This window comes from Procambarus clarkii, chromosome 38, assembly GCF_040958095.1.
Source record: "Procambarus clarkii isolate CNS0578487 chromosome 38, FALCON_Pclarkii_2.0, whole genome shotgun sequence".
NCBI lineage: Eukaryota > Metazoa > Arthropoda > Malacostraca > Decapoda > Cambaridae > Procambarus > Procambarus clarkii.
In genome coordinates this window covers 9,892,789-9,912,587 of record NC_091187.1, presented here as the reverse complement: position 1 = coordinate 9,912,587, position 19,799 = coordinate 9,892,789, and the positions used below count along the sequence as shown (strand labels likewise).

Genomic DNA, 19,799 nt, shown 5'->3' with positions numbered 1-19,799 from the left:
CCAGGTATCTATCCAAGTATTGTCCAGGTATCTATCCAAGTATTGTCCAGGTATCTATCCAAGTATTGTCCAGGTATCTATCCAAGTATTGTCCAGGTATCTATCCAAGTATTGTCTAGGTATCAATCCAAGTATTGTCCAGGTATCTATCCAAGTATTGTCCAGGTATCTATCCAAGTATTGTCTAGGTATCAATCCAAGTATTGTCCAGGTATCTATCCAAGTATTGTCTAGGTATCTATCCAAGTATTGTCCAGGTATCTATCCAAGTATTGTCCAGGTATCTATCCAAGTTTTGTCCAGGTATCTATCCAAGTATTGTCCAGGTATCTATCCACGTATTGTCCAGGTATCTATCCAAGTATTGTCCAGGTATCTATCCAAGTATTGTCCAGGTATCTATCCACGTATTGTCCAGGTATCTATCCAAGTATTGTCCAGGTATCTATCCAAGTATTGTCCAGGTATCTATCCAAGTATTGTCCAGGTATCTATCCAAGTATTGTCCAGGTATCTATCCAAGTATTGTCCAGGTATCTATCCAAGTATTGTCCAGGTATCTATCCAAGTATTGTCCAGGATTTTCCAGGATTGTCAAGGTATCTATCCAAGTATTGTCCAGGATTTTCCAGGATTGTCAAGGTATCTATCCAAGTATTGTCCAGGTATCTATCCAAGTTTTGTCCAGGTCTCTATCCAAGTATTGTCCAGGTATCTATCCAAGTATTGTCCAGGTATCTATCCAAGTATTGTCCAGGTATCTATCCAAGTATTGTCCAGGTATCTATCCAAGTATTGTCTAGGTATCAATCCAAGTATTGTCCAGGTATCTATCCAAGTATTGTCCAGGTATCTATCCAAGTATTGTCCAGGTATCTATCCAAGTATTGTCCAGGTATCTATCCAAGTATTGTCCAGGTATCAATCCAAGTATTGTCCAGATATCTATCCAAGTATTGTCCAGATATCTATCCAAGTATTGTCCAGGTATCTATCCAAGTATTGTCCAGGTATCTTTCCAAGTATTGTCCAGGTATCTATCCAAGTATTGTCCAGGTATCTATCCAAGTATTGTCCAGGTATCTATCCAAGTATTGTCCAGGTATCTATCCAAGTATTGTCCAGGTATCTATCCAAGTATTGTCCAGGTATCTATCCAAGTATTGTCCAGGTATCTATCCAAGTATTGTCTAGGTATCAATCCAAGTATTGTCCAGGTATCTATCCAAGTATTGTCTAGGTATCTATCCAAGTATTGTCCAGGTATCTATCCACGTATTGTCCAGGTATCTATCCAAGTATTGTCCAGGTATCTATCCAAGTATTGTCCAGGTATCTATCCAAGTATTGTCCAGGTATCTATCCAAGTATTGTCCAGGTATCTATCCAAGTATTGTCCAGGTATCTATCCAAGTATTGTCCAGGTATCTATCCAAGTATTGTCCAGGTATCTATCCAAGTATTGTCCAGGTATCTATCCAAGTATTGTCCAGGATTTTCCAGGATTGTCAAGGTATCTATCCAAGTATTGTCCAGGATTTTCCAGGATTGTCAAGGTATCTATCCAAGTATTGTCCAGGTATCTATCCAAGTATTGTCCAGGTATCTATCCAAGTATTGTCCAGGTATCTATCCAAGTATTGTCCAGGTATCAATCCAAGTATTGTCCAGGTATCAATCCAAGTATTGTCCAGGTATCAATCCAAGTATTGTCCAGGTATCTATCCAAGTATTGTCCAGGTATCAATCCAAGTATTGTCCAGGTATCTATCCAAGTATTGTCCAGGTATCTATCCAAGTATTGTCCAGGTATCTATCCAAGTATTGTCCAGGTATCTTTCCAAGTATTGTCCAGGTATCAATCCAAGTATTGTCCAGGTATCTATCCAAGTATTGTCCAGGTATCTATCCAAGTTTTGTCCAGGTATCTATCCAAGTATTGTCCAGGTATCAATCCAAGTATTGTCCAGGTATCAATCCAAGTATTGTCCAGGTATCTATCCAAGTATTGTCCAGGTATCTATCCAAGTATTGTCCAGGTATCAATCCAAGTATTGTCCAGGTATCTATCCAAGTATTGTCCAGATATCTATCCAAGTATTGTCCAGGTATCTATCCAAGTTTTGTCCAGGTATCTATCCAAGTATTGTCCAGGTATCTATCCAAGTATTGTCCAGGTATCTATCCAAGTAATGTCCAGGTCTCTATCCAAGTATTGTCCAAGTATCTATCCAAGTATTGTCCAGGTATCAATCCAAGTATTGTCCAGGTATCTATCCAAGTATTGTCCAGGTATCTATCCAAGTATTGTCCAGGTATCAATCCAAGTATTGTCCAGGTATCTATCCAAGTATTGTCCAGATATCTATCCAAGTATTGTCCAGGTATCTATCCAAGTTTTGTCCAGGTATCTATCCAAGTAATGTCCAGGTCTCTATCCAAGTATTGTCCAGGTATCAATCCAAGTATTGTCCAGGTATCTATCCAAGTATTGTCCAGGTATCTATTCAAGTATTGTCCAGGTATCTATCCAAGTATTGTCCAGGTATCTATCCAAGTATTGTCCAGGTATCTATCCAAGTATTGTCCAGGTATCTATCCAAGTAATGTCCAGGTCTCTATCCAAGTATTGTCCAGGTATCTATCCAAGTATTGTCCAGGTATCTATCCAAGTATTGTCCAGGTATCTATCCAAGTATTGTCCAGGTATCTATCCAAGTAATGTCCAGGTATCTATCCAAGTATTGTCCAGGTATCTATCCAAGTAATGTCCAGGTATCTATCCAAGTATTGTCCAGGTATCTATCCAAGTATTGTCCAGGTATCTATCCAAGTATTGTCCAGGTATCTATCCAAGTATTGTCCAGGTATCTATCCAAGTATTGTCCAGGGACACATTGTATCAAGTCGATAGTCGACTTAATAGTGGTCTTTGTATCTAGTACATCAATCTACTCGACAATGGTCGGGAACGTCGTCGTCTCCTGACGTCTTCTGACGCCTCCTGACGTCTCCAGACGTCTCCTGACGTCTTCTGACGTCTTCTGACGTCTCTTGTCGTCTCCTGACGTCTCCTGTCGTCTCCTGACGCCTCCTGACGTCTTCTGTCGTCTCCTGACGTTCTTCTGACGTCTCCTGACGCCTCCTGACTTCTCCTGTCGTCTCCTGACGCCTCCTGACGTCTCCTGACGTCTCCTGTCATCTCCTGACGCCTCCTGACGTCTCTTGACGCCTCCTGACGTCTCCTGACTTCTCCTGTCGTCTCCTGACGCCTCCTGACGTCTCCTGACTTCTCCTGTCGTCTCCTGACGTTCTTCTGACGTCTCCTGACGTCTCCTGACTTCTCCTGTCGTCTCCTGACGCCTCCTGACGTCTCCTGACGTCTCCTGTCATCTCCTGACGCCTCCTGACGTCTCTTGACGCCTCCTGACGTCTCCTGACGCCTCCTGACGTCTCCTGACGTCTGTGGTTTGGGTTATCATGTCGTCAGCCACGATAACGTGACATCAGCTGCGTATGGTATAAATATATTTGTGATATACGGTAATATATACAGATATTTTACATGATAATATGTCGGTTATGTACTTGGTAATATGTCGGTTATGTACATGTTAATATATCGTTTATGTACGTTGTTAAACTTTGTAGCTACTCCATCAGTGACATAACTCGTTCAGCTGAAGGACCATTGCGGTACAGTTAAGACAGCCTCATACACATGAGTGTGTGGCTGTAACCTCTGGTGGGATACACATGTGTGTGTAGCTGTAACCTCTGGTGGGATACACATGTGTGTGTGGCTGTAACCTCTGGTGGGATACACATGTGTGTGTAGCTGTAACCTCTGGTGGGATACACATGTGTGTGTGGCTGTAACCTCTGATGGGATACACATGTGTGTGTGGCTGTAACCTCTGGTGGGATACACATGTGTGTGTAGCTGTAACCTCTGGTGGGATACACATGTGTGTGTAGCTGTAACCTCTGGTGGGGTACACATGTGTGTGTAGCTGTAACCTCTGGTGGGGTACACATGTGTGTGCAGCTGTAACCTCTGGTGGGGTACACATGTGTGTGCAGCTGTAACCTCTGGTGGGGTACACATGTGTGTGCAGCTGTAACCTCTGGTGGGGTACACATGTGTGTGCAGCTGTAACCTCTGGTGGGGTACACGTGTGTGCAGCTGTAACCTCTGGTGGGGTACACATGTGTGTGCAGCTGTAACCTCTGGTGGGGTACACATGTGTGTGCAGCTGTAACCTCTGGTGGGGTACACATGTGTGTGCAGCTGTAACCTCTGGTGGGATACACATGTGTGTGTGGCTGTAACCTCTGGTGGGATACACATGTGTGTGTAGCTGTAACCTCTGGTGGGATACACATGTGTGTGTGGCTGTAACCTCTGATGGGATACACATGTGTGTGTGGCTGTAACCTCTGGTGGGATACACATGTGTGTGTAGCTGTAACCTCTGGTGGGATACACATGTGTGTGTAGCTGTAACCTCTGGTGGGGTACACATGTGTGTGTAGCTGTAACCTCTGGTGGGGTACACATGTGTGTGCAGCTGTAACCTCTGGTGGGGTACACATGTGTGTGCAGCTGTAACCTCTGGTGGGGTACACATGTGTGTGCAGCTGTAACCTCTGGTGGGGTACACATGTGTGTGCAGCTGTAACCTCTGGTGGGGTACACATGTGTGTGCAGCTGTAACCTCTGGTGGGGTACACATGTGTGTGCAGCTGTAACCTCTGGTGGGGTACACATGTGTGTGCAGCTGTAACCTCTGGTGGGGTACACATGTGTGTGCAGCTGTAACCTCTGGTGGGATACACATGTGTGTGTGGCTGTAACCTCTGGTGGGATACACATGTGTGTGTAGCTGTAGCCTCTGGTGGGGTACACATGTGTGTGTAGCTGTAGCCTCTGGTGGGATACACATGTGTGTGTAGCTGTAACCTCTGATGGGATACACATGTGTGTGTAGCTGTAACCTCTGGTGGGATACACATGTGTGTGTGGCTGTAACCTCTGGTGGGATACACATGTGTGTGTAGCTGTAACCTCTGGTGGGATACACATGTGTGTGTGGCTGTAACCTCTGATGGGATACACATGTGTGTGTGGCTGTAACCTCTGGTGGGATACACATGTGTGTGTGGCTGTAACCTCTGGTGGGATACACATGTGTGTGTAGCTGTAACCTCTGGTGGGGTACACATGTGTGTGTAGCTGTAACCTCTGGTGGGGTACACATGTGTGTGCAGCTGTAACCTCTGGTGGGGTACACATGTGTGTGCAGCTGTAACCTCTGGTGGGGTACACATGTGTGTGCAGCTGTAACCTCTGGTGGGGTACACATGTGTGTGCAGCTGTAACCTCTGGTGGGGTACACATGTGTGTGCAGCTGTAACCTCTGGTGGGGTACACATGTGTGTGCAGCTGTAACCTCTGGTGGGGTACACATGTGTGTGCAGCTGTAACCTCTGGTGGGGTACACATGTGTGTGCAGCTGTAACCTCTGGTGGGATACACATGTGTGTGTGGCTGTAACCTCTGGTGGGATACACATGTGTGTGTAGCTGTAACCTCTGATGGGATACACATGTGTGTGTGGCTGTAACCTCTGGTGGGATACACATGTGTGTGTAGCTGTAGCCTCTGGTGGGGTACACATGTGTGTGTGTAGCTGTAACCTCTGGTGGGATACACATGTGTGTGTAGCTGTAACCTCTGGTGGGATACACATGTGTGTGTAGCTGTAACCTCTGATGGGATACACATGTGTGTGTAGCTGTAACCTCTGGTGGGATACACATGTGTGTGGCTGTAACCTCTGGTGGGATACACATGTGTGTGTAGCTGTAGCCTCTGGTGGGGTACACATGTGTGTGTAGCTGTAACCTCTGGTGGGATACACATGTGTGTGTAGCTGTAACCTCTGGTGGGGTACACATGTGTGTGTAGCTGTAACCTCTGGTGGGGTACACATGTGTGTGTAGCTGTAACCTCTGGTGGGATACACATGTGTGTGTAGCTGTAACCTCTGGTGGGATACACATGTGTGTGGCTGTAACCTCTGGTGGGATACACATGTGTGTGGCTGTAACCTCTGGTGGGATACACATGTGTGTGGCTGTAACCTCTGGTGGGATACATAATGGAGTACTTGGAGTACAGTAACTGGCTTGTACGTGCCGTACCCATTAAGGTAATGGTGCTTTGCCCATTGAGCCCATTAGGTCAGGTTATCTTGTGATGGGGAAGATATGTGGCTTAATTTCATTCACCGCATTTACATAAAGTGTAAATCAACTTGTAAATGAACATCTGTGCTACGGTGTAAATGGCCTCTCATCTCTGACACATATATGGATGGTGGACCCCTTTGGGAATATTTTTCCGGTTGTATAGAGGTTTAAATGGGTTTCCAAGTTGGTCTATTTGGCTCCCCATTCGGGAATAAAGTTGAAATGCTTTATTTTCCCGGTTTTAATGACTGAACGTTGAAACTGAACCTTGGGGCAGATTCACGAAAGCACTTACGAACCTGTACATCTTTTTCTCAATCTTTGGCGGCTTTGTTTACACTTATTAAACAGTTAATGAGCTCCGAAGCACCAGGAGGCTGTTTATAACAATAACAACAGTTGATTGGCAAGTTTTCATGCTTGTAAACTGTTTAATAAATGTAACCAAAGCCGTCAAAGGTTGAGGAAAGATGTACACGTTCGTAAGTGCTCGCGTAACTGCTTTCGTGAATCTGGCGAATGTATTTAGTATAACTCAGAAATAAATCATTTTAGACTACTATATTCAGCTTAACTCAGAAATAAATCATTTTAGACTACTGTATTCAGCTTAACTCAGAAATAAATCATTTTAGACTACTGTATTCAGCCTAACCCAGAAATTAATCATTTTAGACTACTGTGTTCATCCTAACCCACAAAATAAATCATTTTAGACTACTCTATTCATCCAAACCCACAAAATAAATCATTTTAGACTACTGTATTCAGCTTAACTCAGAAATAAATCATTTTAGACTACTGTATTCATCCTAACCCACAAAATAAATCATTTTAGACTACTGTATTCATCCTAAACCACAAAATAAATCATTTTAGACTACTGTATTCATCCTAACCCAGAAATAAATCATTTTTGACTACTGTATTCAGCTTAACTCAGAAATAAATCATTTTAGACTAACGTATTCAGCCTAGCTCAGAAATAAATCATTTTAGACTACTGTATTCATCCTATCCCAGAAATAAATCATTTTAGACTACTGTATTCAGCCTAACCCAGAAATAAATCATTTTAGACTACTGTATTCATCCTAACCCAGAAATAATTCATTTTAGACTACTGTATTCATCCTAACCCAAAAAATAAATCATTTTAGACTACTGTATTCATCCTAACCCACAAAATAAATCATTTTAGACTACTGTATTCATCCTAACCCACAAAATAAATCATTTTAGACTACTGTATTCATCCTAACCCACAAAATAAATCATTTTAGACTACTGTATTCATCCTAACCCAGAAATAAATCATTTTAGACTACTGTATTCAGCTTAACTCAGAAATAAATCATTTTAGACTAACGTATTCATCCTATCTCAGAAATAAATCATTTTAGACTACTGTATTCAGCCTAACCCAGAAATAAATCATTTTAGACTACTGTATTCATCCTAACCCAGAAAAAAATCATTGTTAGGCTTCAGTATATTCTCATTTCTAGCAGTGTCTAGACATGCTATTATCATCCGGGTGGATACATAGACCTGGATGATAGTCCAGAATGTTTATATATAATCATTCTAGTGTCTATTGTCCTCTTAGGGTATACGGCTGTATATTGTCCGGGTATTGTATTATCATCCGGGTGTATTATCCAAGTATTGTATTATCATCCGGGTGTATTGTCCAAGTATTGTATTATCATCCGGGTGTATTGTCCAAGTATTGTATTATCATCCGGGTGTATTGTCCAAGTATTGTATTATCATCCGGGTGTATTATCCAAGTATTGTATTATCATCCGGGTGTATTGTCCAAGTATTGTATTATCATCCGGGTGTATTATCCAAGTATTGTATTATCATCCGGGTGTATTATCCAAGTATTGTATTATCATCCGGGTGTATTATCCAAGTATTGTATTATCATCCGGGTGTATTATCCAAGTATTGTATTATCATCCGGGTGTATTATCCAAGTATTGTATTATCATCCGGGTGTATTATCCAAGTATTGTATTATCATCCGGGTGTATTATCCAAGTATTGTATTATCATCCGGGTGTATTATCCAAGTATTGTATTCTCATCCTAGTATATTGTTCAGATATGGTACTCACCTAGTTGTGCTTGCTCTGGGGGTCTAGGGGTTGAGCTCTGGCTCTTTGGTCCCGCCTCTCAACTGTCAATCAACTGGTGTATAGATTCCTGAGCCTATTGGGCTCTATCATATCTACACTATAAACTGTGTATGGAGTCAGCCACATCACTGCCTAATGCATTCCACCTGTTAACTACTCTGACACTGAAACAAGTTGATTTCTAACGTCCCTGTGGCTCATGTGGGTACTCAGTTTCCACCTGTGTCCCCTTGTTCGTGTCCCTCCAGTGTTGAAGAGTTTGTCTTTATCTGCTCTGTCAATTAGTATGAGAATTTTGTAGGTGGTGATCATGTCTCCCCTTCTGTCTTCCAGTGTCATGAGGTTTGTTACAGTCTAACGGGTGTGTACTGTCTAGTTGTATGTGTACTGTCCACATATATAAGTACTGTCAGGGTACTGTACTCAGCCCCTGTCAGGGACAAGGAGTACTTGACTAAATGTCAGGAAGTGACTTTATCACCGCTACCGTGAGTGGACACACCGCCATAGTGACAGTATTGGGCAGCGCCACTCATCCTGTGAGTGGACACACCGCCATAGTGACAGTATTGGGCAGCGTCACTCATCCTGTGAGTGGACACACCGCCATAGTGACAGTATTGGGCAGCGTCACTCATCCTGTGAGTGGACACACCGCCATAGTGACAGTATTGGGAAGCGCCTCTCATCCTGTGAGTGGACACACCACCATAGTGACAGTATTGGGCAGCGCCACTCACCCTATGAGTGGACACACCGCCATAGTGACAGTATTGGGCAGCGCCACTCACCCTATGAGTGGACACACCGCCATAGTGACAGTATTGGGCAGCGCCACTCATCCTGTGAGTGGACACACCGCCATAGTGACAGTATTGGGCAGCGCCACTCATCCTGTGAGTGGACACACCGCCATAGTGACAGTATTGGGCAGCGTCACTCATCCTGTGAGTGGACACACCGCCATAGTGACAGTATTGGGCAGCGCCACTCATCCTGTGAGTGGACACACCGCCATAGTGACAGTATTAGGCAGCGCCACTCATCCTGTGAGTGGACACACCACCATAGTGACAGTATTGGGCAGCGTCACTCATCCTGTGAGTGGACACACCACCATAGTGACAGTATTGGGCAGCGTCACTCATCCTGTGAGTGGACACACCGCCATAGTGACAGTATTGGGCAGCGTCACTCATCCTGTGAGTGGACACACCGCCATAGTGACAGTATTGGGCAGCGCCACTCATCCTGTGAGTGGACACACCGCCATAGTGACAGTATTGGGCAGCGCCACTCATCCTGTGAGTGGACACACCGCCATAGTGACAGTATTGGGCAGCGCCACTCATCCTGTGAGTGGACACACCGCCATAGTGACAGTATTGGGCAGCGCCACTCATCCTGTGAGTGGACACACCGCCATAGTGACAGTATTGGGCAGCGGCACTCATCCTGTGAGTGGACACACCGCCATAGTGACAGTATAGGGCAGCGCCACTCATCCTGTGAGTGGACACACCGCCATAGTGACAGTATTGGGCAGCGCCACTCATCCTGTGAGTGGACACACCGCCATAGTGACAGTATTGGGCAGCGCCACTCATCCTGTGTGTGGACACACCGCCATAGTGACAGTATTGGGCAGCGCCACTCATCTTGTGTGTGGACACACCGCCATAGTGACAGTATTGGGCAGCGCCACTCATCCTGTGAGTGGACACACCGCCATAGTGACAGTATTGGGCAGCGTCACTCATCCTGTGAGTGGACACACCGCCATAGTGACAGTATTGGGCAGCGCCACTCATCCTGTGAGTGGACACACCGCCATAGTGACAGTATTAGGCAGCGCCACTCATCCTGTGAGTGGACACACCACCATAGTGACAGTATTGGGCAGCGCCACTCATCCTGTGAGTGGACACACCGCCATAGTGACAGTATTGGGCAGCGCCACTCATCCTGTGAGTGGACACACCGCCATAGTGACAGTATTGGGCAGCGCCACTCATCCTGTGAGTGGACACACCGCCATAGTGACAGTATTGGGCAGCGCCACTCATCCTGTGAGTGGACACACCGCCATAGTGACAGTATTGGGCAGCGCCACTCATCCTGTGAGTGGACACACCGCCATAGTGACAGTATTGGGCAGCGCCACTCATCCTGTGAGTGGACACACCGCCATAGTGACAGTATTGGGCAGCGCCACTCATCCTGTGAGTGGACACACCGCCATAGTGACAGTATTGGGCAGCGGCACTCATCCTGTGAGTGGACACACCGCCATAGTGACAGTATAGGGCAGCGCCACTCATCCTGTGAGTGGACACACCGCCATAGTGACAGTATTGGGCAGCGCCACTCATCCCGTGAGTGGACACATCGCCATAGTGACAGTATTGGGCAGCGCCACTCATCCTGTGAGTGGACACACCGCCATAGTGACAGTATTGGGCAGCGTCACTCATCCTGTGAGTGGACACACCGCCATAGTGACAGTATTGGGCAGCGTCACTCACCCTGTGAGTGGACACACCGCCATAGTGACAGTATTGGGCAGCGCCACTCATCCTGTGAGTGGACACACCGCCATAGTGACAGTATTGGGCAGCGCCACTCATCCTGTGAGTGGACACACCACCATAGTGACAGTATTGGGCAGCGTCACTCATCCTGTGAGTGGACACACCGCCATAGTGACAGTATTGGGCAGCGTCACTCATCCTGTGAGTGGACACACCGCCATAGTGACAGTATTGGGCAGCGCCACTCATCCTGTGAGTGGACACACCGCCATAGTGACAGTATTGGGCAGCGTCACTCATCCTGTGAGTGGACACACCGCCATAGTGACAGTATTGGGCAGCGGCACTCATCCTGTGAGTGGAGACACCGCCATAGTGACAGTATTGGGCAGCGCCACTCATCCTGTGAGTGGACACACCGCCATAATGACAGTATTGGGCAGCGTCACTCATCCTGTGAGTGGACACACCGCCATAGTGACAGTATTGGGCAGCGCCACTCATCCTGTGAGTGGACACAACGCCATAGTGACAGTATTGGGCAGCACCACTCATCCTGTGAGTGGACACACCGCCATAGTGACAGTATTGGGCAGCGCCACTCATCCTGTGAGTGGACACACCGCCATAGTGACAGTATTGGGCAGCGCCACTCATCCTGTGAGTGGACACACCGCCATAGTGACAGTATTGGGCAGCGCCACTCATCCTGTGAGTGGACACACCGCCATAGTGACAGTATTGGGCAGCATCACTCATCCTGTGAGTGGACACACCGCCATAGTGACAGTATTGGGCAGCGTCACTCATCCTGTGAGTGGACACACCGCCATAGTGACAGTATTGGGCAGCGCCACTCATCCTGTGAGTGGACACACCGCCATAGTGACAGTATTGGGCAGCGCCACTCATCCTGTGAGTGGACACACCACCATAGTGACAGTATTGGGCAGCGCCACTCATCCTGTGAGTGGACACACCACCATAGTGACAGTATTGGGCAGCGTCACTCATCCTGTGAGTGGACACACCACCATAGTGACAGTATTGGGCAGCGCCACTCATCCTGTGAGTGGACACACCACCATAGTGACAGTATTGGGCAGCGCCACTCATCCTGTGAGTGGACACACCGCCATAGTGACAGTATTGGGCAGCGCCACTCATCCTGTGAGTGGACACACCGCCATAGTGACAGTATTGGGCAGCGTCACTCATCCTGTGAGTGGACACACCGCCATAGTGACAGTATTGGGCAGCGTCACTCATCCTGTGAGTGGACACACCGCCATAGTGACAGTATTGGGCAGCGTCACTCATCCTGTGAGTGGACACACCGCCAGTAGTGACAGTATTGGGCAGCGCCACTCATCCTGTGAGTGGACACACCGCCGTAGTGACAGTATTGGGCAGCGTCACTCATCCTGTGAGTGGACACACCGCCATAGTGACAGTATTGGGCAGCGTCACTCATCCTGTGAGTGGACACACCGCCATAGTGACAGTATTGGGCAGCGCCACTCATCCTGTGAGTGGACACACCACCATAGTGACAGTATTGGGCAGCGCCACTCATCCTGTGAGTGGACACACCGCCATAGTGACAGTATTGGGCAGCGTCACTCATCCTGTGAGTGGACACACCGCCATAGTGACAGTATTGGGCAGCGTCACTCATCCTGTGAGTGGACACACCGCCATAGTGACAGTATTGGGCAGCGGCACTCATCCTGTGAGTGGACACACCGCCATAGTGACAGTATTGGGCAGCGTCACTCATCCTGTGAGTGGACACACCGCCATAGTGACAGTATTGGGCAGCGTCACTCATCCTGTGAGTGGACACACCGCCATAGTGACAGTATTGGGCAGCGCCACTCATCCTGTGAGTGGACACACCGCCATAGTGACAGTATTGGGCAGCGCCACTCATCCTGTGAGTGGACACACCGCCATAGTGACAGTATTGGGCAGCGTCCACTCATCCTGTGAGTGGACACACCGCCATAGTGACAGTATTGGGCAGCGTCACTCATCCTGTGAGTGGACACACCGCCATAGTGACAGTATTGGGCAGCGTCACTCATCCTGTGAGTGGACACACCGCCATAGTGACAGTATTGGGCAGCGCCACTCATCCTGTGAGTGGACACACCGCCATAGTGACAGTATTGGGCAGAGTCACTCATCCTGTGAGTGGACACACCGCCATAGTGACAGTATTGGGCAGCGTCCACTCATCCTGTGAGTGGACACACCGCCATAGTGACAGTATTGGGCAGCGTCACTCATCCTGTGAGTGGACACACCTGGTTGATACCTGGTTGATGGGGTTCTGGGAGTTCTTCTACTCCCCAAGCCCGGCCCGAGGCCAAGCATGACTTGTGAGAGTTTGGTCCACCAGGCTGTTGCTTGGAGCGGCCCGCAGGCCCACATACCCACCACAGCCCGGCTGATCCGGCAATATTTCTTATGCTCGCTGGGAGGATATTGAACAACCGCGGACCTCTGATGTTTATACAGTGTTCTCTGATTGTGCCTATGGCACCTCTGCTCTTCACTGGACCTCTGATGTTTATACAGTGTTCTCTGATTGTGCCTTTGGCACCTCTGCTCTTCACTGGACCTCTGATGTTTATACAGTGTTCTCTGATTGTGCCTTTGGCACCTCTGCTCTTCACTGGACCTCTGAAGTTCATACAGTGTTCTCTGATTGTGTCTATGGCACCTCTGCTCTTCACTGGACCTCTGATGTTTATACAGTGTTCTCTGATTGTGCCTATGACACCTCTGCTCTTCACTGGACCTCTGATGTTTGTACAGTGTTCTCTGATTGTGCCTATGACACCTCTGCTCTTCACTGGACCTCTGATGTTTATACAGTGTTCTCTGATTGTGCCTATGGCACCTCTGCTCTTTATTGGACCTCTGATGTTTATACAGTGTTCTCTGTATAAACATCTCTGTATAAACCCTGTATTATGTTTCAGATCCTCATTTTTGCCGTACCTGAGTACCTGGAATTTATCACCGTTAAACATCATGTTATTTTCTGCTGCCCAATCGAAAACTTTGTTAATATCTGTTTGTTAGTTTATCAATGTCTTCAGCAGAGGTAATTTTCATGCTGATTTTTGTGTCATCTGCAAAGGATGACACGAAGCTGTGACGTGTATTTTTGTCTACATCTGATATGAGAATAAGGAACAGTAGCGGTGCAAGGACTGTACCTTGAGGTACAGAGCTTTTAACTGCGCTTGGACTAGATTTTATCTGATTGACTATTACTCTTTGTGTTCTGTTCGACAGGAAATTGAGTATCCAGCGTCCTACTTTACCAGTTATTCTCAATCACCTCATTTTGTGTGTAATCACTCCATGGTCACATTTGTCGAATGCCTTTGCAAAATCTGTGTATACGACATCTGCATTATGTTTTTCCTCTAATGCCTCAGTGATTTTGTCATAGTGGTCAAGTAGCTGTGAGAGGCATGATCTTCCTGCTCTAAATCCATGTTGGCCTGGGTTGTGGAGGTCATTGGTCTCCATGTTGGCCTGGGTTGTGGAGGTCATTGGTCTCCATGTTGGCCTGGATTGTGGAGGTCATTGGTCTCCATGTTGGCCTGGGTTGTGGAGGTCATTGGTCTCCATGTTGGCCTGGGTTGTGGAGGTCATTGGTCTCCATGTTGGCCTGGATTGTGGAGGTCATTGGTCTCCATGTTGGCCTGGGTTGTGGAGGTCATTGGTCTCCATGTTGGCCTGGGTTGTGGAGGTCATTGGTTTCCATGTTGGCCTGGATTGTGGAGGTCATTGGTCTCCATGTTGGCCTGGGTTGTGGAGGTCATTGGTCTCCATGTTGGCCTGGATTGTGGAGGTCATTGGTCTCCATGTTGGCCTGGGTTGTGGAGGTCATTGGTCTCCATGTTGGCCAGGATTGTGGAGGTCATTGGTCTCCATGAATCTAGTGACCTGACTCCTGATCACTCTCTCAAATACTTTTATTATGTGGGACGTTAATGCAACTGGTCTATAATTCTTTGCCAATGCTTTGCTCCCTTCCTTGTGTAGAGGGTCAATGTCTGCTACTTTAAGTGCATCTGGTATCTCCCCCGTGTCCAAGCTCTTCCTCCACACTATACTGAGTGCCTGTGCTACTGGTACTTTGCATTTCTTTATAAATGTTGAATTCCATGAGTCTGGACCCAGGGCTGAGTGCATGGCCCGGCCCGAGGCCAGGCTTGACTTGTGAATGTTTGGTCCACCAGGCTGTTGCTTGGAGCGGCCCGCAGGCCCACATATACCTGCTTGATGGGGTTCTGGGAGTTCGTCTACTGCCCAAGCCCGGCCCGAGGCCAGGCTTGACTTGTGAGAGTTTGGTCCACCAGGCTGTTGCTTGGAGCGGCCCACAGGCCCACATATACCTGATTGATGGGGTTCTGGGAGTTCTTCTACTGCCCAAGCCCGGCCCGAGGCCAGGCTTGACTTGTGAGAGTTTGGTCCACCAGGCTGTTGCTTGGAGCGGCCCGCAGGCCTACATATACCTGGTTGATGGGGTTCTGGGAGTTGTTCTACTGCCCAAGCCCGGCCCGAGGCCAGGCTTGACTTGGGAGAGTTTGGTCCACCAGGCTGTTGCTTGGAGCGGCCCGCAGGCCTATATACCCACCACAGCCCGGCTGATCCAGCAATATTTCTTATAGTCGCTGGGAGGACTTACTACTTGGTCCAAAACTAGCAGTAGTATCTACTAGCGGCCGGTAATTGGACCTAATTGGCTTACACCTACTGATAGGTCTATTGGGTCTTCTAATTAGTTACTAACTACCTACCCCCTCCTTATCAAAGGTATATTAAAGTGCCCAATTGCTGGAGATATGTTATAAGATATAAGGAGTTGTTTTAGCGTCTTATCAACCCGTTGTGAGTGGTGGTTATCTTAGGATAACCTCACGATAACATGAGATAACCATTGACACAGTTTAATGACTAAACGAACTCGTTAATACGTCGGGAGAGACATGATCGGGGCGTCTTAAGTCAATCAGTAATCACATGTCTAAGGAACAGCCTCGTTTGACGGAACAATTGGGCATGAATTCGCCGTCTTCAGTCATTGGGGTTGTTAGACAAGAATCAGTAGTCTAAACAGGTGTCTCCCCTGGTACAGTCGTGTGATCTAGCCGACTGTTGGGTCACGCCTGCGGCATGTCACACCTGTTTAGGCTACAGATAAGCTATCACAACACATGGTGCATACAGGTGTCCAGGTCATGCCAGCACGATACACGTGTACCCTCTCCCCCCCTTAATGCTAACATTGCGTGTGATCCACCAGGCTGTTGCTGTTGGCATGGTGTTATTCCCTGCTGGCGTGTCCTCTGTGTTATCTACTCTCAGGGACATCCTGGTCTCATCCTACAGATACAGTACTGTATTTTGTATCCTGGCGCTTGGCTGATGTGAGCATGAGATGACAGTGCTGGAGCAAGCTATCTTGGGGGTTATCTTGTTATCTTGGGGTCATCTTAAGGTTATCTTGGGGTTATCATGAGGTTATCATGGGGTTATCTTAAGGTTGTTATCTTGGGGTTATCTTAAGGTTATCCTGGGGTTATCTTATCGTTGTTATCTTGGGGTTATCTTGTTATCTTAAGGTTATCTTGGGGTTATATTGAAGCTATTTTGGGGTTATCTTGTTATCTTGGGATTATTTTGAGGTTCTCTTGGAGATATCTTGAGGTTATCTTGGGGGATATCTTATTATCTTGGGGGATATCTTGTTATCCTGGGGTTATCTTGGGGTTATCTGAAGGTTATCTTGGGAGAGAGAGAGAGATTATTGGGGTTATATTGAAGCTATTTTGGGGTTATCTTGTTATCTTGAGGTTATCTTGGGATTATTTTGAGGATCTCTTGGATATATCTTGAGGTTATCTTGGGGGATATCTTGTTATCTTGGGATTATTTTGAGGTTATCTTGTGGCTATCTTGGGGTTATTTTGAGGTTATCTTGGGGATATCTTGTTATCTTGGGGTTATATTGAGGTTATCTTTTTATCTTGGGGTTATCTTGTTATCTTGATGCTATCTTAAGGGTATCTTGCAGTTATATTGAGGTTATCTTGTTATCTTGAGGTTATCTTGAAGTTATTTTGAGGTTATCTTTAGGTTATCTTGAGGTTATCTTAATGTTATATTGAGGTTATCTTGAGGCTATCTTGGGGTTATGTTGAGGTTATCTTGTTACCTTGAGGTTATCTTGACGTTATCTTAAGGTTACCTTGAAGTTATCCTGAGGTTATCTTGGGGTTATCTTGAGGTTATCTTCGGGTTATCTTGAGGTTATCTTGAGATGATTTCGGGGTTCAGCGTCCCCGCGGCCCGGTCCTCGACCAGGCCTCCACCTTTTTGTTACACATCCCCAGGAAGCAGCAGCAGCAGCCCGTGGCAGCTGTCTAACTCCCTGGTACCTATTGACTGCTGCTAGGGTGAACAGGGGCATCAGGCTGAAAGAAACCGGGATCGAACCCGGTACCCTCAGGACTACGAGTCCCGAACGCTGTCCAATCAGCCGTCAGGTTCCTTTCATTTCAGAAACCAGTTTTCAAGTATGATAGCAAAATATTTGTGATATCTGTTGGAAGTATTGGATATCTTGTGGGTAAAATATCAGGTACTCACCTAGTTGTCCTTGCTGGGGTTGAGCTCTGGCTCCTTGGTCCCGCCTCTGTGTGGTTCAGGCGTCTGCTTATCTGCTATCAGCATGGATATCCTGCTATCATGCCTAACCTGTTATCAACCCTGCTATCGTCATACCATCTCTGCTGTCATACGAACCCTGCTATCATACACTTTCTCTTTCTCATAGAGAGAGAGAGAGACACAGAGAGAGAGAGAGAGAGAGAGAGAGAGAGAGAGAGAGAGAGAGAGAGAGAGAGAGAGAGAGAGAGAGATACCTGGTTGATGGGGTTCTGGGAGTTCTTCTACTCCCCAAGCCCGGCCCGAGGCCAGGCTTGACTTGTGAGAGTTTGGTCCACCAGGCTGTTGCTTGGAGCGGCCCGCAGGCCCACATACCCACCACAGCCCAGCTGATCCGGAACTTCTCTTAGAAAACCGTCCAGTTTTCTCTTGAAGATGTCCACGGTTGTTCCGGCAATATTTCTGATGCTCGCTGGGAGGACGTTGAACAACTGCGGACCTCTGATGTTTATACAGTGTTCTCTGATTGTGCCTATGGCACCTCTGCTCTTCACTGGTTCAATCTTGCATTTTCTTCCATATCGTTCACTCCAGTATGTTGTTATTTTACTGTGTAGATTAGGAACCTGTCCTTCCAGTATTTTCCAGGTGTATATTATTTGGTATCTCTCTCGTCTCCTTTCCAGTGAGTACATTTGGAGAGCTTTGAGACGATCCCAATAATTTAGGTGCTTTATCTCGTCTATGCGTGCCGTATATGTTCTCTGTACTCCCTCTATTTCAGCAATCTCTCCTGCTCTGAAGGGGGAAGTGAGTACTGAGCAGTACTCGAGACGGGACAACACAAGTGACTTGAAGAGTACAACCATTGTGATGGGATCCCTGGATTTGAAAGTTCTCGTAATCCATCCGATCATTTTTCTGGCTGACGCGATATTTGCTTGGTTATGCATCTAAACGTTAGGTCGTCAGACACCATTATTCCCAAATCCTTGACATGCTGTTTTGCTACTATGGGCAGATTCGATTGTGTTTTGTACCCTGTATTATGTTTCAGATCCTCATTTTTGCCGTATCTTAGTACCTGGAATTTATCACCGTTAAACATCATGTTATTTTCTGCTGCCCAATCGAAAACTTTGTTAATATCTGTTTGTTAGTTTATCAATGTCTTCAGCAGAGGTAATTTTCATGCTGATTTTTGTGTCATCTGCAAAGGATGACACGAAGCTGTGACGTGTATTTTTGTCTACATCTGATATGAGAATAAGGAACAGTAGCGGTGCAAGGACTGTACCTTGAGGTACAGAGCTTTTAACTGCGCTTGGACTAGATTTTATCTGATTGACTATTACTCTTTGTGTTCTGTTCGACAGGAAATTGAGTATCCAGCGTCCTACTTTACCAGTTATACCCATTGACCTCATTTTGTGTGTAATCACTCCATGGTCACATTTGTCGAATGCCTTTGCAAAATCTGTGTACACAACATCTGCATTATGTTTTTCCTCTAATGCCTCAGTGATTTTGTCATAGTGGTCAAGTAGCTGTGAGAGGCATGATCTTCCTGCTCTAAATCCATGTTGGCCTGGATTGTGGAGGTCATTGGTCTCCATGTTGGCCTGGGTTGTGGAGGTCATTGGTCTCCATGTTGGCCTGGGTTGTGGAGGTCATTGGTTTCCATGTTGGCCTGGGTTGTGGAGGTCATTGGTCTCCATGTTGGCCTGGGTTGTGGAGGTCATTGGTCTCCATGAATCTAGTGACCTGACTCCTGATCACTCTCTCAAATACTTTTATTATGTGGGACGTTAATGCAACTGGTCTATAATTCTTTGCCAATGCTTTGCTCCCTCCCTTGTGTAGAGGGTCAATGTCTGCTACTTTAAGTGCATCTGGTATCTCCCCCGTGTCCAAGCTCTTCCTCCACACTATACTGAGTGCCTGTGCTACTGGCACTTTGCATTTCTTTATAAATGTTGAATTCCATGAGTCTGGACCCAGGGCTGAGTGCATGGCCTGGCCCGAGGCCAGGCTTGACTTGTGAGAGTTTGGTCCACCAGGCTGTTGCTTGGAGCGGCCCGCAGGTCCACATATACCTGGTTGATGGGGTTCTGGGAGTTCTTCTACTGCCCAAGCCCGGCCCGAGGCCAGGCTTGACTTGTGAGAGTTT

General features: G+C 46.8%; 1 protein-coding gene across 1 annotated transcript in view; it reads left to right on the top strand.

Moving 5' to 3' along the window:
- LOC123749309 (uncharacterized) overlaps window positions 1-19,799 on the top strand; it is a 92,252-nt gene that overhangs the window by 1,051 nt on the left and 71,402 nt on the right. The window lies entirely within an intron of this gene.